Source organism: Mustela putorius, unplaced genomic scaffold (assembly GCF_011764305.1).
Source record: "Mustela putorius furo isolate JIRA1106 unplaced genomic scaffold, ASM1176430v1.1 tig00003859_pilon_pilon_pilon, whole genome shotgun sequence".
Taxonomy (NCBI): Eukaryota; Metazoa; Chordata; class Mammalia; order Carnivora; family Mustelidae; genus Mustela; species Mustela putorius.
The window spans coordinates 12,090,200-12,116,680 of NW_025422011.1; the positions used below are offsets into that span (position 1 = coordinate 12,090,200).

The following is a 26,481-nucleotide window of genomic DNA, read 5'->3' on the forward strand; positions in this document are numbered from 1 at the left end:
GTAGTGCACAAGGTTACAATTTCTCTACATGCTCACTAACACTTGTTATTTTTTTTCTTCTTTATGGGTGTGATATGGTATCTCACTGTGATTTTTAAATCTAATTCATCAATACTGGCTGTACTAACATTGAAAGCTTGACATCATCCGTAGCTATAAGAAGTAAGTTTTCTACTTTTTCACTTGAGTTCTTGACAAATATTAAACATTACACTTTAAACTCTATAGGGGCGACTAACCCAGTGGGTTAAGTCTCTACCTTCAGCTCAGGTCATGATCTCAGGTCCTGGGATTAAGCCCCACTTCGGGCTTTCTGCTCAGCGGGGAGCCTGCTTTCCCCTCTCTCACTGCTTGCCTCTCTGCCTACTTGTGATCTCTCTGTGTCAAATAAATAAATAGAATATTTTTTTAAAAAACTAAACTCTATAGTTTAGCTGGGCATTGTCAGCTGGGCATTCCCAAATGACTACTGAATAATACCCAGTTTTCTCAGACTATCAATGGAAAGCACAGAAATCATTACATTACTAAAAGCATCAAGCTTTTTATTAAGATATAAATATGAATGTGATCAGCATTTCTAAAGATCAACAAGAAGAAACAAAAGAAAAAAAACAAGTAAAACTAAAATTTTTTTAACATAAGGGGAAGCTCAGGGCACTAAAAGATCATCTCAAAATAAACAGGGTTAAGACGGGCGCCTGGGTGGCTCAGTGGGTTAAGCCGCTGCCTTCGGCTCAGGTCATGATCTCAGGGTCCTGGGATCAAGACCCCGCATCGGGCTCTCTGCTCAGCAGGGAGCCTGCTTCCTCCTCTCTCTCTCTCTGCCTGCCTTTCTGCCTACTTGTGATCTCTCTCTGTCAAATAAATAAATAAAATCTTTTAAAAATAAATAAATAAATAAACAGGGTTAAAAAACCAAAGCATTTATAGTCAATATTCTATGATCAAAAAAATAATAATGATAACCACAAAACAACCAATAAAAAAAGGCACCTCTATGCAAGTAACCTTAGGGAATATCTTCATTCAACTGGAAATAAGCAAATAGCTACGTTAGATCAAAATAAACCTTTGATTCTGTTTACATGAGAACCCTGCATTCAGAGTTCTCTTCTGAACACATCTATCGTTTCCAGAATCTATATTAAAATAAAGTAGACACAAGTGCAGTCCATTTTCAAAAGTGAACTCATTACCAAACTCTGTAAAGGACAGAAGGATGGAACAGGAAATGAAAAATACAGTTAAGACTACTTTACCAGGTACAAAGTACCAATGTACCTTTAATCTGGTGTCCTCAAAACTAAAAGAGCTGGAGAATTATCCTATGTGAAAAGAGTAATGAGATGTTCTACACTGTTAGTGCAGTACTAAGTTCACTAATTCAGTGTGTCTTTAGTCAAATTAGAAAACATACATTACAGATTTACAATTGCCTTTCAGCATGCTATAATCCGCACCAGATACAAAAAGGTTTAAAAGCACTAAGTAAAAATCATTGAGCATGCTAAAAAAAAAAAAAAAAAAAAAAAACAAAGAAAATAACCACCACCTACCCCACATAAGCAGTCCCCTACTAGACCAAATCCCTATCATTCTTGTCTTTACCTGGATCCTTCTTTCTCTCCCTCACCTCAATTAAACCTCAAGATCTTGACCTGCCCATGTCAAAACAGTACTTCACATTCTGGCCTCAAAATATTACCCATCTCTTCCTATGATCTACCATCTCTTTCTGATTATCTATCTCCCACTATACAAATTCACAATATCCTTTGCTAAATTCTAGTTCCTCTCCTTCTAGTACCTTAGATTCAAAATTAACACTTCTCTTACGTAACACAAAAGGTATTTTTAAAGATGCTTAGCAGCAAATGAATCCAAAACTCTTAATCTGAATTCTCTCAATCTTTTTCCTTTTTTCTTTTTTCATCATACTTCAGGTATGATGAACTTCTAGGTCGTGAAACACTTTAGCGGAGATAATATTCAAAAGCAAAACTTCTTCAGAGAAGTAAAAGCACTTGAGGGAAAGTGGTCTTCACCAAAGCATTTTTTATGTGAAAATCAGTAATTTAGTCATTTCTAGAAAGGAGCTTTGTGCATCACACTAATGACTTTCAACACTGCAAAATGCCTTTTTGAAAAAAAAAAAAACAGCGTCAACCTAGTTCACCCAGCTAGTGGACCGAAGAAAAATCACACTGTTTTCTTTTTATATTTTTTAATTTATTAATTTATTTATTTGAGAGAATATGCATGCACACACATGCACTCAGGGGAAGGACAGAGGAAGAGGCTCCATCCCTAGTGTGAGGCAGATGCAGGCACAATCTCAGGACCTGAAATCATGACCTGAGCCAGTTACGAGCCAAAGGGAAGAGTCCATTGCTTAACCAACTGAGTCACCCAGGCACCCCCAAATTATGCTATGTTTAAACTACTTTTGCATTCCTCACAAAGTCTAGAACAGAGCTAAATGAATAAAGCCTTGCTAGGGCCTCATATCATTTCAAACTTTTTTAAAAAAATTTTTATTTAAGTAATCTCTATACCCAATGTGAGGCTTGAACTCACAACCCCAAGATCAAGAGTCACATGCTCCACTGACTGAGCCAGCCAAGCACCCTTCAAGCTTATTTTTTTTTAATAAGATACTGCAAACATCAGTTTTATCACAACTTTTAAGTTTTGTACAAATGTCTGTCTTGATATCACAAAGTCTGACAAACAGATCAAAGGAGACAGAATGAAGTCTTCAAAGTAATCTACTTTCATGTAAATAATAGATTATTCTAGCTTGGTTTAGCCATAAAAATTTTGCTCTCATAAATATACCTAGGAAAAGGGTATACCTTGGAAATACATTTCAACTGAAAATTTGTCAACATTTCATGGAGTGGATAAAGGAGTATTTTTCTTAGGAATTTTATAACTGAAAGATAAAGGAGAAGAATATTAAAAACAAATATTCCACTATTTTAATGACACAGTGACTGATGAAAGTCATGAATTGGACAATTTGTTATTGCAATGGTATTTTTTTTTAATTAGTTATTTGAGAATGAGCACCAGGAGGAACAGAGGGAGAATTTTTTTTTTTAAGATTTTATTTATTTATTTGACAGACAGAGATCACAAGTAGGCAGAGGCAGGTGGGGGGGGGACAGGGCGGGGCGGGAGAGAGCAGGCACCCTGCTGATCAGAGAGCCCAATGCCTGCTCCATTCCAGTACCCTGAGATCATGACTTGAGCAGAAGGCAAAGGCTTAACTCACTGAGCCACCCAGGTGCCCCACAAACTCCCCACTGAGCTATTATTTATTTGACACAGAGAGAGAGAGAGCAAGAGAAAGAGAGAGCACAAGCGCGAGGGAGCAAAAGAGGGAGAGGGAGAAGCAGACTCTCCACTGAGCAGGGAGCCTGATGCAGGGCTCAATCCCAGGGCTCTGGGATCATAACCTGAGCCAAAGGCATCAACCAACTGAACCACCCAAGCATCCATCTATAAATTATTTTTATTTGTAAATTCAAATTTGGGGTACTATTTTTTTAAATAATTGAGTTAATTTACCTAAAATTTAATCACTCCTGCCTTTTTTCTTTAACATGTACAAACTACAAAGATAAAGCACTTTACAAACTCTTTTATGTCTTGTATGGACTGAACAGGTAACCATGTGCTTCATTTCAGAACAGCAACCCACCTCACCCTACCCCACCCAAAAAGAGAGAAAGATCTTCACTGCTTTACTCTTTTTTAAGTCTCCAGTTAGTGACTTCCCAAATTTTTTTCATATAATGACCACCTATGAACTTATCATGAGAAGTTTACAGTGCTATATTTGTCCCTCATTAAAGAGTTTGACACCCACATGCTAATTATTCTCCAACTAAAGTGCCTTAATTTCCTTCAAGAGGATAAATATAAAAGGGAAGGAAATCTTCACCAATTATAAATATTTCTACCTTTCCACTCCAAAGAACATTAAAAGAATACACCTATAAATGTTCCACAACACAAAACATATCCTGGTCAGCCTAAATAGAGGTTTATGTTTTTATGCCTTTCAATTTAAAATTAATGTTATGTTTTTAAGAAATCATAAACCTCTGAAAGAAGAAATGCTTCTTTAAACAAGATAGAAAAAGATAAATACAACTTTATTAAAATCTAAAATTTGTATGCATTTATGAAATGATTCCAAACCAAAAATAAGCCACAGAAACAGAGAAGATACTGGCAACATACATAACAAAAGATCTGAAGAAATCATGTTGTATTTAGCAAAATTCAGTAGAAAAATTGATAAAAGATATAAATGAGCAATTCACAGAAAAGGAAATACATGCCAAAAGACATATTCCCAGTCTCACTAGCAATAAGGAAAACACTAATTAAAACTACAGTCAGATGCCATTTTATACCCATGAGACTGACAAAAAGGTAGAACAATACCCAATGTTAAAGAGTTGTAGGTCAACAGAGCTCTTATGGACTAAAGTAGTAGTCACTTTTGAGAGCAAAGCTGAAAATGGACTTAGTCCATCATCTAGCAATTGTTCCAGGTAGACATCCTGCCTACAGAAACTCATACACTTAAGTACAAAAAGATAAAAAACAAAAACAAAAAACACACGGGTAAAATAATGTTCACTGTTGCTCTGTATATAGTAGCAAAAATTTTGAAAAAACCTGATTGTCAAAGAATAAAATATGGCTTTTTCATACAACACCCAATACAAATGTGGCATATACCACAATCATATGTTTAAGTACCACAAAAAAAGGAAAAACACACCAATTATAAGGGTGAGACACCACTGATTTTAAGATGTATCACAATTTCAAAGATGTCAGAATGTGAGGAAAATTGTATATATCAGAACTAACAACATGGAGCAAAATGAATTAAATGCAATTATGTATATGAACATGGATAAATCTCAAAACAACAATGCAGAACAAAAATAAGTTGCATAATTGCATTAACCTATATTTAAGAGTGAATAGCAGACAATCCTATACTGTACTTAGATATATTAAGTATGTCATCAAAGTATAAAAATACACGTGGAAATGATAAACATGCTGGGCAGAAAGGGAAAAGCAGGGCCGTTAGCTACAGGACCTGTTTGATTTGATTCTATTACTTTCTATATTTTCACAGCCTATAATCACATTTTTAAAAAAATTTTTAATTAACATATAATGTATTGTTTCAGGAGTACAGGTCTGTGATTTATCAGTCTTACACAGTACACAGCGCTCACCATAGTACATACCCTCCTCAATGTCCATCACCAAGCCACCCCTGCCTCCCACCCCGCTCCACTCCAGCAACCCTCAGTTTGTTTCCTGAGATTAAGAGACTCTTATGGTTTGTCTCCCTCTCTGGTTTCATCTTGTTTCATATGTCCCTCCTTTCCCCTATGGCCCTCTGTCTTGTTTCTCAAATTCCTCATATCACATTAACTTTTAAACGAAGAGGAAAAAAGTCTACCAGAGAACTGAAAAACCTCTCTGATTGTATTTGTTAAAGGAAAAGGAAAGAAAAAACCCACTTTAGGTATAATTTACTAGCATATTCAACAGCCATATACTATATCAGGTTTTGGTTTTTTTTTTTTTTTCAATTTTTCTTTCTATTCAAATCAAGTAAAGCCACTTACAAGCAGGAAGACACAGCAGTGAAGAAAACATGTTTTTCCTTCAATGAGCTGCTTCTGGCAAAAGGCAAACACTTGTTTCCACATAACTGCATTACTAACGAGGGCAGTAAAATAAGATGACATAAGATGTGCGAAACATGCAGGTAGCAAGGAGAATGGAAATGATTCAAAATGCTCGTGAGGGGCGCCTGGGTGGCTCAGTGGGTTAAAGCCTCTGCCTTTGGCTCGGGTCATGATCCCAGGGTTCTGAGATCGAGCCCCGCATCCGGCTCTCTGCTCAGCAGGGAGCCTGCTCCCCTCTCTCTCTGCCTGCCTCTCTGCCTACTTGTGATCTCGGTCTGTCAAATAAATAAATAAATAAAATCTTCAAATATGCTCCTGAAGAAGCATGAAAGGATTCAGTAAGTTAATCTACTATGAGCTAAATTTTGAAAGATCATGGGAAGAAGTTTCCTATGTAGAAAAGAATAGTCCATGCAATACAAACCAATAGCATGTACAAAGGCAGAGACTAATGAAAATATGACATATTAGCTTTCTTTGGCTAGAAAAAAGGCCCACGAATTATGGCTGGCCAAATCTGACTCAGCCTATTTTTGTATGGTCCACAGCTAAGAATAGTTTTTACATTTCTAAAAGGTTGTTTTAAAAAAAAAGTATGTAACAGAGACCATATGTGGCTTGCAAAACTCAACTATTTGCCATCTAGCCCTTGAAGAAAGTTCGCTACTTCCACGCTAGAATGTAACTTGCCAGGAGAGTGGGCCACTGGAGAAAAAGATGATCCCCAAGAAGAAAGACAACTATAAAAAGAAAAAACACAGATCATAAAAAACCTGTCCTCCATGCTAAGAAGCTATAAGGTGATGGGAGCCTTTGAAGGGTTTTAAACAGAAAATCAACATAATCATATCTATATTATAGAAAGATTACTCAGGCAAAGTTCTAAAAGATAAACTTGACAGAGACAATAATGGAAACAACAGCTGAAAAACTATTGTAGTAATCCAGGTTAACAGCCGATCAGAGCCTCAGCAAAGACAGTACAAGCAAAGGAATGAAACTGAGTACCAATTACCAATAGGTAGCTAAGAGGAAGAACTACAGAACGCAGAGAGGTGGGAAGAAAGGAAATGACACAAGACATTTCTGGCTTGTAAAAACTGATAGCCAAATGATAATAGAAAATATTTTGGGGGGTGGCTCAGTTGCTAAGCATCTGCCTTCAGCTCAGGTCATGATCTCAGAGTCCTGGGAAGGAGCCCCACATAGGGCTCCCTGCTCAGCGGGAAGCCTGCTTCTCCCTCTCCCACTCCCCCTGCTTATGTTCCCTCTCTCACTGTCTCTCTCTCTGTCAAGTAAATAAAATCTTTAAAAAAAATTTTTTTTTAAAAAACAGGTAAATTGGATTTTAGACATGATGAGTTTGAGGTGCCCTACAACACAGCCCAAGTTCCCCTATGTACAGATTCTTTTAGGAAGGCCTGTATGCAGGTAGTTGGGATGTTATCACCCCAGGGGGAAGGAGTGAAGGACATGAGGAGTAAGAAAGAAGGAAAAGCAATTCATAAAATTTACTATTTAGCAACAATCATAATCATTGATTCAAATAAGAATTATCTAGGGGCGCCTGGGTGGCTCAGTGGGTTGGGCCTCTGCCTTCGACTCAGGTCCTGATCTCAGCATCCTGGGATCAAGCCCCGCATTGGGTTCTCTGCCCAGCAGGGAGACTGGTTCCCCTGTCCCTGCCTGCCTCTCCACCTACTTGTAATTTCTCTGTCAGATAAATAAAATCTTAAAAATAAAAAATAAAAAAAAGAATTATCTAAAGATGCAAAAACTAGTGGGAGAAAGCATTAAAAATAACAGAATATGATTGCTGGGAGATAATTCACCATAGGTCTCTCATGTTTCTCCTTGTCTTGCAAGGAAGGGCACTGACTGCCTTTGTTCCAGAGTATCTTTTCAAAGGATATCTGTATATCCCTGAACATCCCTGGAAGATAGAGATAGCATAGTGTCTTCCTTCAGGGCAAAGGGCAGGTTTTTAGTGTTCAGTATAATAAAGATAATGACTCCCTCTTGGTCCAATGTCAGGCAGGTTCACTGCCCCTTATGAAAGATTCAAGTTTCCTAAACCTAGGGTTCCTCTCTAACAATGCAAACGCTTTTGTGCAGAAGTTACCAGGCTGGCCTTGTTCACAATGTGGGGAATTCAGTTGGGGAACCAGGCAAAATACTGACACAATGACTACTGCTATTGCTATGAGTAAGAAAGTCCTTTATCTCTGACCTAACAGTCTCCTATCTTCTGCCAGCTTCCACAGCTAATTTGTTAGCTTGCAAGACCCTTCACAGCTCTCAACAATTAGACAGTTTCGGGACACATGGGTGGCTCAGTTGGTTGGGTGTCTCCCTTCCACTCAGGTCATGATCACCAGATCCTGGGATCAAGTCTCACATCAGGCTTCCTGCTCAGCAGGGAGTCTGCTTCTCTCTCTCTCTCTCTGCCCCTCCCCCTTGCTCGTTCTCTTTCACCCTCACAAATAAATTAAATTAAATTAAAAATAAAACCAATTACACAGTTTCAAAATACATCCTCATAAGACACATACCAATCAATAGAAAGAAATCGTCAGGTCCCACCTGAAGTGATCAAGGTTAAAATCACTAGTAACGGGACATATCAACATCATGTGTCTCCTGATATGAATGTACTAAGAGGAATACATTTTACTATAACATTTCTAAGTACAAGAAAACAAATCCAAACTGAGGACCATTCTACAAATTAACTGGCAGTATTCTTCAAAATGTCAATGTCAGAAAACAACACAAAGACTAAGAAACTTTTCAGATTACCTGTAACTAAAGAGACATAAAAACTGAATAGTCTTTGCTTTTAGGAAAAATATTACGGGTAAAAATATAGATACATAGGGGTAAAGGGACATATGTCTGCACCTCAAAAAAAACTGAGGAAAAAAATAGAGATATACAGATATAGATATACAGAGAAAGGTAAACACATATGGAATAAAATATTAACATCTAAAGAATCCAGGTGAAAGATACGTAAGAATTCTTTGTACTACTGTAACTTTTCCATAGGTCTGAATTAGGCCAAGTGATAAATTAAACAGAAGAAAAAGAATATGAGTGACACGCATAAAACAATGTTTGATATTTTTGTTTTGTTTTGTTTTGCACAAGGCAGCTCTTCAAGAGATACTCATTTGGGAATGAACTGTTGAGTATTTAAGGCATGACCCAGATCACCTAAAAATCTAGAATCGTCAGACACACAACGAGTCCCTGGGAATCATCTGCCAACATTAATAAAAAAGTATTATAAGCAGTGAAAAGAAATCTTTTCATTTACAAGTATTACTTAATTCACAGTAGTTTTGGAGCTTTGGGTCATTATGTAATTTCTTCAGTGGAGACTAAAAGTAGAAATTCACTATGTGGTCCAATAAACTTGACAAAAAGGCCTTTTCATTCTTGAAAAGCCAGAGAACCCTAGTACTGTTCTATACAAGGCTCTACAATGGGAATTAGAAAAAGAACCACATAACTAGCGATATTCAGACAATAAAACATAGTTTCCAGTCACACAGTTTCACTTCTCAATTACCCTGTTTAAAGTGCATATTTATAAAAGACAAAACAATGTATCTTCTTAGAAAAGATAAATACCCCAGAAATTTAACTCTCTTCATTTGCCTTTTAAATATCAGTATTTTAAATACCTATATATTTAACAGATTATTTTACCAGTATTCTGTTCAGGAAATTACTTAAACACTAAAACATTTCACATAAGAAACATTTTCACATAAATGAACTGCCACATAAAGTTTTGCAAAATAAACCTGCTCTCTGAGGTGCCTACAAAACATTTATTTGAAAACACTAAAGTCTTGGGTATTTTCCAGCAGTATTGTGAACAAAGCATCTAGAGAATGTGTTGACTATAACACAATCAGCATGTTAAATAACAAGCTTCATCTGACTTAGCAAAACATTCCAACTTTTGGAACAGAAAATGACCTGCTGGACATTTCAAAGCTGCTAGAAATCACCCTGCAATACCAATTTACTTTAGAAAGGCTAGAAAAGGGTTAATTAAAACAGTACTTAAGGACCACACTTATTAAAGCATGTAATTCTCTGGATTTTTTAAAGCTATCTAAAATCAAAATCCCAGGGGTGCCAGGCTGGCTTAGTCAGTGCAGCATGCAACTCTTGATTTCTGGGTCGTGAGTTCAAGCCCTACATTGGGCGCAGAGCTTGAAAGAAAAAGAAAAAAACAAAGAAAGAAAAAGAGAAAGAAAGGAAGGAAGGAAGGAAGGAAGGAGAAAAAAAAATTAAATTTAAAAAACAAAATAAAGACCCAAAAATGAAATACTGATAAGAAAATTGACTAAAGATAAAAAGTTCACCTGAAGCACTCTCTTCCTTAAAGAAAACTTTAAAACTATCAATGCAAATCTAGTTTATAGAACTTAAGTAAAAAGAAAACTTTATTTAAATTGGTCATGCAGTCTGTCAGTACCAGTATGATGGCTTGCTAGACAACACTAACAGTTCTATAATTTGGGGTTATGAACAACTTCCTTTTTTTTTTTTAAGATTATTTATTTATTTATTTGACAGATGAAGATCACAGAGAAGCAGGCAGAGAAAGAAGAGAAAGCAGGCTCCCCACTGAGCAGAGAGCCCAGGACTCTGGGATCATGACCCGAGCTGAAGGCAGAGGCTTTAACCCACTGAGCCACCCATGCGCCCATGAACAACTTCCTTAATAGAAAGTCAAATGAGTTACTTTCTATTTTATAGGAAATTTATCCCAAAAGAATCACCACAAAATTTTTATTTTGCATTAAAAAAAAAAAAATCTATGTAACTAACTTTTGGGCAAAAATGAGTATGAAATACTAAAAACTAAAAAAAAGAAAAAGAAAAAGTCCTTACCAGAATACCTCCTAGCTTATTCTACCTCTGAAACAACTCAAATCAACAGAGGAACCTAATCCTAGATTAATAATTTAAGGAAATATCCACTGTTGACAAAGCATTATAAAGGAAAAAATTGTGTTCTTTGTAAGAAATAATGATTCAAAGTTCTAAATGAACATTCATAGAATCAAAGGTCCTGTTACATAAAACTTTTCAAAATTATAGACCATCTTAAATAAACAAATTTAATACTCTCGTTTTATACTTCCAATAGTACAACATTCTACATTCATCACTCCAGAATAACATATATCACAGAACTAAAAGTCTAAAAACCAGTCAAGTGAGAATAGTAGCTGCTCCCCACCCCACCCCCCGACACCCACACAAGTTAACAGTTTTACCTTTGGAAAAGCTGAAAAGACAAATATTGACAGCAGTATAAGCTTGATGATAGTACTTTTAGTTTTGAAAAATATTTATGAACATTTTAGGGCTTGAAAAAAATAAACTGGAACAAAAAAGTCAGCAACTTATTCTTTCCAAATTCTGGTAAGATCCTACATGGCCCTTAGGTGACCATGTACCCTGCTACATTCAAATTTGTTGGGTTTTTTCCTATAATTATGTTCTCTCCCTACTCATATTTTAGTTGCCAGATATGCTACTTTATATAAAAGTCCTTTTTTAGAAATTTAGTGAAATACCTTCAAAAACCTTTCTAATGTAGAACAACTATTTTTACGTTTCAAATTTCAACTGTCATATATGTCTTATGAACTGGGGTCTCTCACAATGGCTTCAGGAAATCCTGTGCTTCAGGAAATTCTCTATGGTATCTAATCATAAACAATAGAAGGAACAGAAATGAACATATGTTAAGAAAAATCAAGATCTCTTTCTTATTGTCATGACAAATGTGAGGAAGGGACAAAGCAGAAATTCACAAGCTTCCCTAAGAAAGCCAAAAAGAAAATAAAGAACGATGTAAATTCATAAAGACCTGAAGAACAAAGAAAAAAAGCAGCTTTTCAAAAGAATACTATCAAAGAAAGGACACTGAATTCTTAGAAATCTACTAGAACTGCGTATGTTTGGCTCTGCCTCTAATCATTAACTTTTCAAAATGACACACGTTGTTGGGGCGCCTGGCTGGCTCAGTTAGGAGAGCATGCAACTCTTGATCTCAGGGCTGTGAATTTGAGCCCCACACAGGGCACAGAGATTACTTAAATTAATTTAAAAAAATAAAAATTAAAAATTAGTAAAATAAAATGACACATTGTTGGGTTGCTAGTAATAAGCCATACACTAAAACTGCAAGTTTATATGGGCTTAGCAAGGGTCATATAAATACTTCTTTCTTCTACTTACTATTAGTCCCACAGAAGCACCGAAAATACATTTTCACATTAGTGTAAAAAGTCACATTGCAGGGCACCTTAGTGGCTCAATGGGTAAGCCTCTGCCTTCCGCTTAGGTCATGATCTCAGGGTCCTGAGATCAAGCCCCACCTCGGGCCTCTGTTCAATGGGGAACTTGCTCCCCAACCCCCGCCCCCCACCCGCCTGCCTCTCTGCCTACTTGTGATCTCTCTCTGTCAAATAAATAAAATCTTTAAAAAAAAAAAAGCCACATCGCCAAATAAATTATAAAGTTATATGTATCAGAATTACAACTATAAGAAAATCATTTTCAGATCTATCAGCTGAAGACATTTTGTAAATGCCATCAACATATTAAAAAGATAAAAAGACGATTACAAAAGTTTAATTCCATTTGAAGATGGTAAGTGATAGCTAACATATTTTAAGTTCAAAACTGAAGGCCAGCTATTAATTCTATGCGATAAAATACAGAAAAATATGTTAAATCAATTGAATGAAAATGGCCAACAGTTTACTGTTAACAACTGTTACTGATAACAGTTTACTGATGAGAAATTTATTCTCAGATAATAACTAAAAATCACTAAAAATAACTAAAAATCTCATATTGGGCAAAAGTAACTTCTTGTCATTTTTCTGCCATTTGCATAAGAAGCTAGATAGAATCTCAGGTAGAAAGTAATGATTACATATCAATTATACATGATAAATATGCCAGAAGTTATTTTATAACAATGTTAAAACTTCAGGGGCACCTGCGTGGCTCAGTCAGATGAGCGTCTGCCTTTGGCTCAGGTCATGATCCCAGGGTCCTGGGAGCAAGCCCCACATTCAGGCTTCCTGCTCAGTGGGAAGTTGGCTTCTTCCCCTCCCCCTGCTCCTCCTCTCTTTCTCTCTCTCTCACTCACTTTCTCTCAAGTAAATAAAATCTTTAAAAAGGGCGGGGGGGGGGGGGGGGGGGCGCGGGAGGGCTTGGGTGGCTCAGTTAAGCATCTGCCTTTGGCTCAGGTCATGATCCCAGGATCCCATGGTCCTGGAATTGAGCCCCGCATCAGGCTCTCTGTTCAGTGGTCTGCTTCTCCCTCTCCCACTCACTCTGATTGTGTTCCCTTTCTCGCTGTGTCTCTATCAAAAAAATAAATAAAATCTTTAAAAAAAAAACTTAAAATGTTATTTGTTCATAGTAACCTTGCAAGTTGAAAGGACAAAAATGATCACTAAGCTATTACCATTATCTGGAATGAGACTGCAGAATATGGGTAGACTAGACGAATATGTAAAATTTAAGCAGTCTGCCATAAAAACATGAAAAAATACACATTGTTCTCTCCAGGAAAAGATGGAATTTCAGCATGAAAATCATTTTTAAATTATTCAATTACTATAAATTATAAAATATTCAGGAAAAAAACCTATTTCCCTTTTAGTCATTCTAACAGGTTTTATTATAAGTTTACAATCATAGTACACGTATAACTTGATATGCCAACTTGTTCTCTCTAGGATATTTTGAACAGCAGCGTAATATTCTACCATGTGTGCATACTATAATTTGTTGAATTTTCCAATTTTTTTCACTATGTTTATATAAAGTTCTGATGAACATTTTCATTTAAATAGTTTTTATACATTCTTAATTTTCTTAGTATGGATTTCCAAAAAGGAAACTTGATAAATACTACCAAATTTTGCTTTGCAAAGTGCAAATTTTACTGTGGTTTTTTTTTTTAATGAATCCACCAGAAATAAGTATTTTAAGATTTAAACTTTCAAACACAGGGGCACCTAGCTGGCTCAGTCAGTAGAACATGAGACTCTTGATCTCAGGGTTGTGAGTTCAAGCCCCATGTTGGGTGTAGAGATTACATAAAAATAAAATAAATAAGTTTTCAAACATAAACTGCAATAGAAATGAGGGAAGATACCAAAGAGGAAATAGAAATAGAAACAATGTGGAAGTAAGATAATTCAATGCGAGCTACCTGTTTTGTGGGGGTGGAATATGGAGCTCAATAATTCAAAAGATGAGTTGGGAGCTAAGAATAGGATGCACTATAAATCCAACCATCTGGAGGAATAAATAAATTGTGAAGAAAAGAAACTACCAGAGAGCTTAGTGGGAGTAATTTCACTGGAGTGGCAAGGACAGAATCATACTGCAAGGGCTAAGAAGTGAATATGAATTCAAATAGAAGCGGAGTGTACATTTAAGAAGTTTGGAAGAAATAAACAGGTTCCTAGATTGGAGGAGGCACAATTAAAAGATGGCTGCTTAAGATCTCAGATACCTGATCATTTTAAAGGCTGAAGAAAATGGCCCAAGTGGGGGGGGGGGGCAGTGAAGCCTTAAAGTTAATGGACAGGCTCAGGACACTGAAAAACACATTTCAGCATGAAATCTATAGTCGAGAATAGCAAACAATCTTGGAGGGAAGGAGATGTTTTAGTCCTTGAGAGAGTAGTGAAAACACTAAGTATGTACTGGTAGAAGTTACATTCAGAGGCAGAGGGTTTGGAAATCTGGAGGAAGTTATACCTATTTACTTCTCTACAGGAAACAGATTCATCTGCTAGAATTAAAGTGAGGGGTACAGTAGTGTTCTGAGAAGTAAAGTGTGTATTTGACACATTCTCAAGTGCTTGGGGAGGTATCTGTGAAGCTGCTTAGTAAAAGCACTATACTTTGATTAAAAGATATAGGTAAAACAGCATGCCTCTATTTGAATACTTTTATGATAATTATAATTTGATTCTCCAAACTCTATTATGTTTTATATCCATAAAAACCTTTAAGACATGGTCTCTGACCTGAACAGTTCATATAGATACTATTTTATATTTTGAAATACAAAAATTACCCAAAATCTAATATATTAGGTTAGAAATTGATGTATTTCATTTTCTTCCAATCAGATTAACAGGGAACAATTTCAAGCTAGATATACCTTCCAATACGAGATATTTAAAAGACATTTTAGCAGTTGGCTTTTTTTTCTTTCTTTTTTCTTTTTTTTTTTTTTTAAGATTTTATTTATTTTATTTGACAGATAGAGATCACAAGTAGGCAGAGAGGCAGGCAGAGAGAGAGGGAGGAGGAAGCAGGCTCCCTGCCGAGCAGAGAGCCCAACGCCGGGCTTGATCCCAGAACCTTGGGATCACAACCTGAGCCAAAGGCAGAGGCTTTAACCCACTGAGCCACCCAGGCACCCCAAGAGACATTTTAAAAGTTAGAGTAGCCATTAGAAATATTTTCAGAACTGCCACACTAGGAGGACTTAAGAGTAACTCACAAGGTAAATATCCCAATTGTTATCTACTCAAAAGTACTGGCAAACCAATTATACTATAATCCCTAACACCCTAAGTACGTTTCCACACAAAATTCAATTTTAAATACACATATATAGTAAATATAAAAATGTCACCAAATTGTAAAATTTCATTAAGAATGTATCATATGTGGGACGCCTGGGTGGCTCAGTTGGTTGGACAACTGCCTTTGGCTCGGGTCATGATCCTGGAGTCCCGGGATCGAGTCCCGCATCGGACTCCCAGCTCCATGGGGAGTCTGCTTCTCTCTCTGACCTTCTCCTCATTCATGCTCTCTCTCACTGTCTCTCTCTCAAGTAAATAAATAAAATCTTAAAAAAAGAAAAAAAAAGAATGTATCATATGTGATTATAGTGGAGCAATATAACATAATACTTGCCCTTTGCATGACTCGGCTTCAAGGACCCCAAATTAAACATACTTATGATTTACATAAATTAAGTACACAAATAATATCCCTTCTGTATAATGATTTCAAATAAGTCACAGCTAACAGTTTCAATCTTCTTCAAATGGAATTCTATTTAGACCCTGTTTTCACCTTCTATTTTCTTCCCACCAGTTGGCATAGGAATGAGGTTTGGAGAGCTCTGCATTCCAAATTTAGAAGGTAGTAATATAGTTAGGAAAGGCAAACCTATTAGAATCTTCTCAAGCAATGCAAGAATTGTGCATGTCCAAAAGGAAAAACCATGAGAATAAGAGAACTAGATTCACATACTTAAGAAATATGAACTTGCACTTGATTTAAATGTACATGCAACATGTCTATATAAAACCATTAGACTATTACATGGAAAAGCTAGTAACAGAAAATAAATTTATAGAATTGTTTTCATTTTGTTTTTGAAGACTTATTTGTTCATTTATTTATTTATTTTAGAGAGAGCACAAGTACAAGCAGGGGTAGGGGACAGGGAGAGGGAAAGAAATCCTCAAGCAGGGGCGCCTAGGTGGCTCAGTGGGTTAAGGCCTCTGCCTTCGGCTCAGGTCATGATCCCGGGGTCGTGGGATCGAGCCCCGCGTCGGGCTCTCTGCTCAGCGGGGAGCCTGCTTTCCCCCTCTCTCTCTGCCTGCCTCTCTGTCTACTTGTGATTTCTGTCTCAAATAAATAAATAAAATCTTTAAAAAAAAAAAAAAAAAAGAAAGAAATCCTCAAGCAGACTCCCCACTGAGCTTGGAGCCCAATGCAGGGCTCCATCTCAGGACCCTGAGATCATGACCTAAGCTGAAAACAAGAGTTGGCCACTTAACCGAGCCACCTAAGCACCCCCAATTTTTTTTCATATTTTTAAAATGACGTTTTAGCCTTTAAACATTATAAAGAGTAACAAGTATTATACCCAACTTTCAGAAGCCAAACCATTCCTGATATTTTAAACATTATTTATTTAAATAAACAGTTTTTAAAAACCTGAACATGCTATATATAAAAATCATTATTTTTCTCAGGCAGTGTTTTCCATCTCACATACTCATACTCAAGTATAAAAAAAGTTTACAGTACTTGGCTAATTTCACCTATTTGCCCATAGCTGGAACCATGGCTTGCTCTCTTCCTTCACAGCAGAATACTTTGCACCTAGTAAGGACACCCAAATATATACCAGGTAAAATAGTTTCCACACACACATTTTAACACTGTTTTGCCTAACATGATAAAATTTCATTTAATTGTGGTACAAGTCTGTGATCCAGCTACAAAAAATACTGTAAGCACAGTAACCAAATTAAAAACCTAGTATCTCTGGGGCACCTGGGTGGCTCAGTGGGTTAAAGACTGCCTTCGGCTTGGATCATGATCCCAGGGTCCTGGGATCGAGCCCCACATTGGGCTCTCTGCTCAGGGGGGAGCCTGCTTCCTCCTCTCTCTCTCTCTGCCTGCCTCTCTGCCTACTTGTGATCTCTGTCAGATAAATAAATAAAATCTTTAAAAATAAATAAATAAAAACCTAGTATTTCTGAAGCCAATACTATTCTCACCTAACTTAAAACACTCCAGAGATACTTGTACTGTCTCCACTGAAACTGATTACAAGTTGGCCCAACACATGTTTTGTTCCGCGAATGTAGCAAAGCACAGCATCATAGCCACAGGCTATATAGCTCATAACCTGCAATTTTCATTGTGATTTTATGTCACTTTACCTTACTTAATCTCAATATAAGTTATCATAACTTACATATTTAAGGCCCTCTGAAGCATTAACTTAATTTTTTTTTTGGAAGAAATAGCTCTAGAAAGTCAAGTTCAATTTTCAATATGTTATCACTCTATCTAACCTATTAACTATTTAAGACCGGACATTATATATCTAAGGTCGTATAGTTTACCAAACCTACAAGACTTGTTGTATAATTAAACAGGTAACACAGGCTTAAAATATAGACAAATAATATCTTTAGGGCTTTAAATAACCACTTTATAGGTAAGAAATGTTTTCTAAGCAAGCTATTTTCTGCAAGGGTTTCAAAGTTTACTATTTCATTATTTTAAAAACTGTAAGGTATTTTAATTTATAAATAGTGTGCAACAAAAGTAGGGGGAAGCTGCAGAATTTGAAGTTAACAAACATTTTTAGTATGTCACATGTTTTTTAATTTCTAAAATGGAAAACAGGTCTTTCCCAACTTAAATGGTGTTGCATCCTGATAAACCCATTATAAGCTGAAAATACCAAATAGAAAATGCATTTAATACACCTAACCTACTGAACATCACAGCTTAGCCTTGTCCACCTTAAGTGGACAAGTTGAGTTAAACCCACTCAAAACACATTAGCCTACAGTTGGGCAAAGTCATCTAACACAAAGCCTATTTTATAATACAGTGGTAAATATCTCATGTAATGTATTCAATACTGTACTGAAAGTGAAAAAAGGAATGGCTGTCTGGGTACAGAACAGTTTTAAGTATATCATTACTGACCCTCACGATCATCTGGCTGACGAGGAGCTGTGGCTCCCTGCCTCTGCCCAGCATCAAAGGAAAGTATAAGACCCCACACTGCTAACCTGGGAAAAGAGCAAAATTCAAAATTCGAAGTACAGATGTGTATGACTTTCATACCATGGTAAAGTCAAGAATTCCTAAGTCGAACCATGGTAAATAGGGGATCATCTATAACTGGCTAGTCAAATGCAGCCAAGTTAAAAATTCTATAAAGGCAATGTTCTTGGTACGCCATATAATCAAATGTAATTTATAATAAATGGCTACAAAATTCTAAAGGGGGGAGGAAATGACTCATTCTTTTCATCTAATTATTTCAATATCAAATCTAAACAATGATTTCCAATTTAAAAAGATGCTCTAGCATTAACAATATGCAAAATAAAACAATTTATCTGACCACCTCTGGCAATCTTTTATTTTCAGTGGGACTAAGAATCAGTCTTTCACAATTTAGATCCTTACCTAAAAGAAAAAGTACAGCTCAAAGGAGCAACATACTTTGTTATTCTTCTCTAAATCTCCACTTCTTTTAGGTGTAATCCTTTTATTTAAAAAAAAAAAAGGCAAAGCAGCAAAGAAAATGCAACATGAAAAATGTATCTGGAAATCTAATTTTTTTTTAAGATTTTATTTATTTATTTGACAGATAGAGCTCACAAGTAGGCAGAGAGGCAGGCAGAGAGAGAGAGGAGGAAGCAGGATCCCTGCTGAGCAGAGAGCCGCATGCGGGGCTTGATCCCAGGATCCTGGGTTCATGACCTGGGCCAAGGGAGAGGCTTAACCCACTGAGCCACTCAGGCGCCCCTGGAAATCTAATTTTTAAAAGAAGAGATGTTAATCTCAGAAAGTAAAAAACGAATGAGTGACAGCAGAGAAATTGGGTTTTATTTCAGTTTGAAAAACCTACATTCATTTACTATGCACTTTAGTTTTATTTTTAAGTATCTCTAAGAACTAAAAAAATAAAAAAAATTTTATTTCTATAAATCAAGCTCACTTCAATAGCAATAATATGTTCTATGCTCTTCACACTTCTGATTTCAAATTAGGCATTTAACATAAGAATTTTGTAATTGTACAGGAAGGTTATCTTCTCTAAGTTCAACGTTAAGGAAAAGTAGCTTAGACTGAAGAAATAAAAGGCACAAAAAGGGGGGGGGGGTGTCAGTGGTTTTAAAAACTGGCCAGGGATAATACACAGATATTATTTCACAATGCTGATCTTTTAACAGATGTTACGGTGTATTCTTTTTTTTTTTTTTTTTTTTTAGATTTTATTTATTTACTTGACAGACAGAGATCACAAGTAGGCAGAGAGGCAGGCAGAAAGGGAGGAAGCAGGCTCCCTGCTGAGCAGAGAGCCCCATGCGGGGCTCAATCCCAGGACCCTGGGAAGGCAGAAGCTTTAACCCACTGAGCCACCCAGGTGCCTCGTTATGGTGTATTCTTAATCTTTCCCTCAAGCTACCACATATTTCACTGATCTCTGGTCTCTAACAACTTGAATACATAAGTCAAAACAGATTTCTAAGTCACCTAAATTCACTTAAATCAACCTCCTCCAGCAATTTAGGGCCCAGCTTCCTCTATCTTAATCCTTACCTGACCACTAGCTTCCCTCCCACTCAGTCTTCCCCAACAAGGAAAATTCTCACTCTCTTAGAAAATTAAAGAAATTGTTTGAGTCAAAGGAACAAAATATATTTAAAGTAAAACATTATTGTCCTTGTCTTGTTTCAATTCAAAGACTTCCAATTGGAGAAAGGTAACTCTCTCAAGTACTGACTTGGCCATAACTACTAAATACAAAGATAAATCAGTCTACTGACATAATTGCCCTCAAACCACAAATACCATCCCTAAAAATACAGCATTTCCAATACTCGACCAGATTTTTAAAATTTGCACTCAAGTCCTAAGAGCAGAGGTTCCAGGTCCTCAGCGTAACAGTGTGCACCTAAGAATCCAGATACTATGTTGCCTTTGTGTAGTGACATATGGCCCTAGTATCAACTGAGGAGAGCAGCATGATCTGCCAAATAGTTCAAGGTCTAATTTGACAAACATTTAGGTAAAATGTATAACACACATCTTCCAAATTTCTATTCTAGCCTGGTCCTAATAAGGTCCAAAATAACAGCTATGACAAAACTACAGAAGCAAAACACTAATATTAAGTTGTTTATCCCCAAATCACATTTTTTTCCTCCTCCAAATCATTCTTAATCCAACCAAAAGAACTGGACTGTATTTCCTTAGGTCAGCCACATAAGTCCCTTACCTACCCTGAAAATTTCGACTCCTGGGATGCCTGGGTGGCTCAGTCAGTTAAGTGCCTGCCTTTGGTTCAGGTCATGATGCGAAGGGCCCTGGGATGGAGCCCCACACTGAGCCCCACACTGAGCTCCCTGCTCAGCAGGGAGCCTGCTTCTCCCTCTGCCTCTGCCCCACCCCCCAACTGCTTGTTCTGTCTCTCCCTCTCTCAAATAAATAAAAGAAAATCTAAGAAGAAAAGGGGGGGGGGATACCCCTTCAACTCTAAATATATATCCCTATTCAACTTATGCTGTGTTCAAAGATACAAGTTATTTTTTAAGCAGCTGAATCCAGAACCAGTAAAGACATTTAAAATAATTCCTTTAGACTCACATTTGTATCATATAAAAAGGGTTACTGTAACAAAGCTTTCAGCAAGTTGGGGGGTGGGCAGGTAGGGACACCTTTAAAGAAGTAATAAAATTGACTGGCAGATTCCTCCATTTTAACAAAATAGTAGTAATTTTTCTCAGAAGTAACTTCCAAGATAAACATAACACACTGGAAGTCTCAACTTCGGACATTAGAAAATTAGGACAGCTGCAAACCCAGAAATTTTACATGAACATTTCTTTTGACAGCAACAATATAATCATATAGCAAGTTATTTTGTATCCTCTAATAGTTAAGGGGCAAGAATAACTCTGGAGAGATATTTTAAATACAGAGAACTTCAAAGTTTCTTAGAACACACTTAAATCTAAATATTGCCATCACTTCTTTATCTCCAAACTCAAACGTAAATGGAATGCAATGGAAACTACATTACTTATGCCTTTCAATTAACTACCACTAACACAATTCTAATCTACCTTATCAGCACCTTTGGTGAACTACTGTGGAGAGAATATAGAAAAATCATTTCAAAAGTCACCAGAATAAGTCACTGTAACACTCCAATGGAAAACAACATGCAACCAAGTATTCCCTTCAATGGATGTGAAACAGGTTTAGGAAACAGTATTTCAGCGTTCTAAAATCCACATTTCCCCTTTCCTACCTATAAATGCCTTCAGTGTTCAAGTATCAAATATTTAAAACACAAAAGCTCAATCAGAAAGTTCATTCAGGGACACCTGGGTGGCCCAGTCGGTTAAGCGGCTGCCTTCCGCTCAGGTCATGATCCCAGCATCCTGGGATCGAGTCCCACACCGGGCTCCTTGCTCTGCAGGGAGCCTGGCTTCTCCCTCTGCCTCTGTCACTCTGCCTGCCTGTGCTCTCTCTATCTCTCTGACAAATAAATAAAAATCTTAAAAAAAAAAAAAAGTTCATTCAACAGCTGTTGCTATTTTAAGTCACAAGGGAAAAAAAAGCTTTTAATATCTTACAATAAACAAATACTAATGTGCCCCGCCATACCCGCCATACTAGCTACAGCAGCCTACCTCTGTAATTTGCACCTTATTTTATGGTACTCCATGACAGAACATCCAAAAAATTAAAATAGTATGATCTGAAGCTTCTTTTCAAGCATGTTTACAAGAAGAATTATCTCATAAAAACCATCCACTTTTATGTGACTCTAAAACTCCATGCCCAGAAGCCAATGACTGGTTTATAAGCAAGATAATGACTAGTTCAATGGAAAAGTATTATGACAATAAACGAGGACTAGCTCACCATGTTATGATCTGCCTGCCTAATATGTGTTTAGCTACTGTAGTCAGCAATGTCCAAATATAAATTTGAAACATTTAATGACTGGTTCTGTTCTAGATTTCAAGCTCATCTTACCTTTTTAAAACATAGTTGGAATCTAAGGCTCCACACAAAAAAAAATTTTTTTAGAAAATATATTCCCTAGAGTAGAGGAAAAAAATTCAGGAACAAATTGTTATTTAATTTTATGGTAAGTACAAAAAAACTGCACAGTGAAATGTGCAAAATCCCAAATACTTCAACACACTTCTAACATAAATTAAGATCAAATAAGTTTCAAAAGTAAAAGAAAAATAAGCCTGAAACAGTTTGAGCATTATATTTTATAAATATGAGCTGTCTACACTTTATGTAGTAGAATGGACCCCTAAATATACCAAGAAAACCTTAATTTAAAAATACTTTATCTGACTGGTTACATTTCATTTACTGCTAAGTGGCATAAAGGCATAAGGTAGCCAATAAAACTATAAAAACTATTTTTTTAAAACGTCAGTTTTATTTTGTTGACTAAGTTTACTAAGTTTAATACTAAGTTTAATCATGACCTATCAAAACCTTATCATAGCTCACTGTATAAAATTAGCACTGCACTTGCAAACATAAGCAGAATCTAGACTTATCAAACATATGGTGAGGCTTGCCCAGCTTCTGAAAAATTAAAGTGAGAATGTAGGATTAAAATGTGTTAGCTGGGGAACAGACAAAGCCCACTGATCCTGCTCAAAAGTTTTCAACAAAAATTTGATCAAAAAGGGCACTTCCTAAAAATTGTAAGGCACCAAGACATTAAAACTTTGAAATAAACTGAAATGGTGTGAATATAAGTGATTCCACGCCAGAAGCTACAGCTAACAAGCAAAACCTAAAATTGGGGGGGGGGGGGGGGGGCGGGGAGGGGGGTAGTCAGCCAATCCCCAAACTACTACAAGGTACACATAAGCACAAGCACAGGCTGGTTTACAAGCTAACTCTCCCGGCCCAGGACCAGGGAGACATCAAAGTTGACAACAGAATCTACCATGAGCTTTCCCTATACGCCAGCCGAGAATCTGAAAAACTTCACTGTTGCTAACAGAAGCGCCTTATCATTAGAAGCAGCGACCGGACAGGTGGAAAAAATAAATTCTAACAGGGCAGCGAGAGGTTGGGAAAACACAGTCCGAGGACTGAACGTGTTAGGACTCCTCTGTAACAGGTCCAAGGTAATTTACGCACACACCCTTTAGCGCAATTCCTCAAGCCTAGATAAGATTGGGAAACAGGCTCCGCGGAGAGCCACATACCATTTTAAAAACAGCCGTCTCCCTCCCGACAGGAAAACAGACATTCCCAGCCGAAGTCTTTCCGAGAGTTCTCCACCAAGGGACCCGGGCGGCCGCCACCGGAGCGCGAGAAGCCGGCAACAGCCCCGCCGCGCGGCCGCCACGCCTTCCTCCGGCCGCGGCGGGGGACGCGGAGCGGCGGGTCACATTTCTCCTCCCCAACAATCACACGCACTCACGTCTCCCGAGTTGACACCCTCCAGACCGGCCGCTCGGCGACGCTGGTGACTGGGCCACAAAGCCAGGGACGCAGCCATCGGCTGGGGCGCTCAAGTTGCGTGCGTGCGTGCGCGTGTTTGTGTTTGTTCCCCTTAATGAAAGACAAGAGGTCTCCGTAGTGACGGCCTAACGTCGCGGTGGGGAAAGAGGCCCCCTGTGGGACTAAACAAAACTTCGGTTGCTGGGAAGAGCCGTTGCGCAACCCTGGCAGCCGAAGGCCGGGGCCGCCCAGCCTGGCCCGGCCTCGGCGCGGCTTCCCGGAGGCTGCGCCACCGCTCGCACCAACCACGCGCGGCCCCCGCGTCCGGCGGCCTGCGGGCCGCGAGCGGTCCCCGAACTCGCCACCCGGCGGGGAGCCGCGGCGGAAAGGCGGAGCTCGGGAGCGCAGCGGCTCGGCCGCCGATGTTGGACGCGCGACGGGTGCGGGCCGCTCGGGAGGCGTTGGACTCCGCCGGGGTCGGACTGAGGGGCCCGGAGGCCCCGCGAATGAAGCCAGTCCCCCCACCCTGGGGTGGGGGCGCCCCTCGCCCTCCTCCCTTACCTTCCTAGAGGCCTGAGCTCTCCCCTCTTCGGGCGGCCGCAGCCCTGAGCATGTCCGGAGTGGGGTGCGGGGCCGTGCCGGGGACAGGGAGCCAGGCGCTTCAGCAGGCGGCACCACCCAGCCCGGGCTCAGCCCCTCTCCGCGGCCGCTGCCATCTTGTCCTGGCGGCTGAGAGGAAACGGCGAAACACCCTCCCCCGACTGCTGCTGCTGCTGCTGCTGCTGCTGCTGCTGCTGCTGCTGCTGCTGCTGCGGCTGCGGCTGCGGCTGCTGCGGCTGCTCTGGCTGCTGAGCGCCGGGCCCGTCTCCCTCATCTTCCTTCCCGGGGATTTGGGGTGGGGACGGCAGGGCTGGGGCGAGGGGTGGTGTGAGGCCGGCCGGCCGGCCTCCGACTGCAGGAGCCTACGGACGGCGCAGGGTGCGGGGCCCGCGCCGGCTGGGGCCCATTCCTGACGCCCCTGCCGCTAGAGGAGGAGGAGGAGACAGCCGAGAGAGGCAGCGACGCCGGGGCCCGCGGCTCGGTCTCCTCAGGCCGCCCCGCTGCCGGCAGTCGTCACGGAGGCAGCTGCCGCCGGCCGCCCCAGTCTCGGGCCCCTCCTCCGCGCCCGCCGGCCTCGGCCGCCGCCTCCGCAGCGCCACCGCCCGCCGGGCCGCGCTGCGCGCCGAGCCCGGGCGGCCCCGCTCGCCTCGGGCCGCGGCGCCTCCGCGAAGCCCCTCCCCGGGGCCCGCCCGCAGCCGCGCCCTTGTAGCTCCGAGCCCGCCTGGCGGCCGGCTTGGACCCGACCCGGAGCTCCCTCCCGCCAGCCCGCCCGCAGCCGCAGCGTCAGTCAGCGCCCCCTCTGCGGCTCTGAACCTCACTGTAGGCCCACACCGACAAAAATACACATTTAAAAAAAGATCCTACCCCCCCCCCCAAAAGAAAGGATTAAGATGAGGAAGCAGGATTTTATAGGCCTTTCGAGATGCCGTAATCACAATTTCCCCTTCCACCCCTTTAGGATCTGCTGGTGGCTTTTTTTTTTTTTTTTTTTTTTTTAAGGGTCCAAAAATAAGGAAAGGGGAAATGCTTGGTCAAGTGAACAGTCCCGGTCTAAAACAGGTCCTTCCCGCTCCCCCATCCCAAAGAGTCAAGAGTATTGTAAAATTGGGTTAAAGAACGAGGGAAAGGCCTTCTGCACATTTTCCAAGAAGATCTCTAAGGTCCCAAACCCTGTAATTGTGAAGTATACCCACCTCTGCATTCATAACTCTCCATCAAGTTAGTTCCGCTCCCAGAAACTAGTTACCTCTGTCCTGGAGACTAGGAAATCAACAGAATGGCCCATCTCAACGTAACCATAGAACTGTAGAATTTTAGAGATGAAAAAAACTTTGAGATCCTTGGTCCAGACTCTTAAGCTAGGGCAGGGCGTCAAAGAAGCTTAGGTGACCTGCCCAAGATAATACAGCAAAGCCCGGGTCTGCACACCCTGTCCCCTTCTTTTCCCTAAGAAACGAACTGACCTTCTAGTACCTACCATTCAGAGTTAATTTATTTTAATACTTATTGCCTTTTGTTCTTAATCAGTGTTTAACGGGGGTGGGGCTGAACACCTTTCTCTAAGGAAGGGTCCTTGCTTTGTTCCTTTCATAATCTTCACTGGGAGGTTTGACTCTACCCCATATGTATTTATCCTCTGACATTTTCTATTGCAGTAACTGGGGCAGGGCAAAGGGAGTGGCAAATTGCTGCATATTTAATACACATTTATTCCCGGCTGCTTTTCAAATGGCAAGGAGTATTTTTGAGAATTCCTTTTAAAAAGAGAAGAGGATAATATGCCCTGAGGCAGTTGGAAGTATTTTCGAATGGCAGTTGTTTTCTTCAAGTTAGGGAGTCTAACCAGTTGAAAAGGCTTCCAGAATAGAAAAACAAAACAATGACTGTCTCTCAGAGAGATAGCAGCATGTTAGCCATTCCTTTTTACTTAGTATTTAGTTACTTTTGGTTTTTTAAAAAACCAATAGTTAAAAGAACCAAAAAAGGATAAACACTATTCACAGGAGAAAGTGATAATAATAGAAAAAAAAAATCTTAGTGAAATATGGGAACTATTCCACTAGAACTTCAA

General features: G+C 39.2%; 1 protein-coding gene across 4 annotated transcripts in view; it reads right to left on the reverse strand.

The window, feature by feature from the left end:
• The window catches only part of HIPK3 (homeodomain interacting protein kinase 3), a 93,688-nt gene extending 68,066 nt beyond the window's left edge, over positions 1–25,622 (reverse strand). For 2 of the 4 annotated variants that reach the window (XM_013057972.2, XM_045066058.1), the window contains exon 1: positions 25,604–25,622. The gene's annotated coding sequence lies outside the window, so the exon portion shown is untranslated. Of the gene's footprint in view, positions 1–23,572; positions 23,674–24,371; positions 24,503–25,603 lie in introns of those variants that run through there. The other 2 variants (XM_045066059.1, XM_004755947.3) reach the window with 2 other exon arrangements.
• Positions 25,623–26,481: the final 859 nt, after the last annotated feature.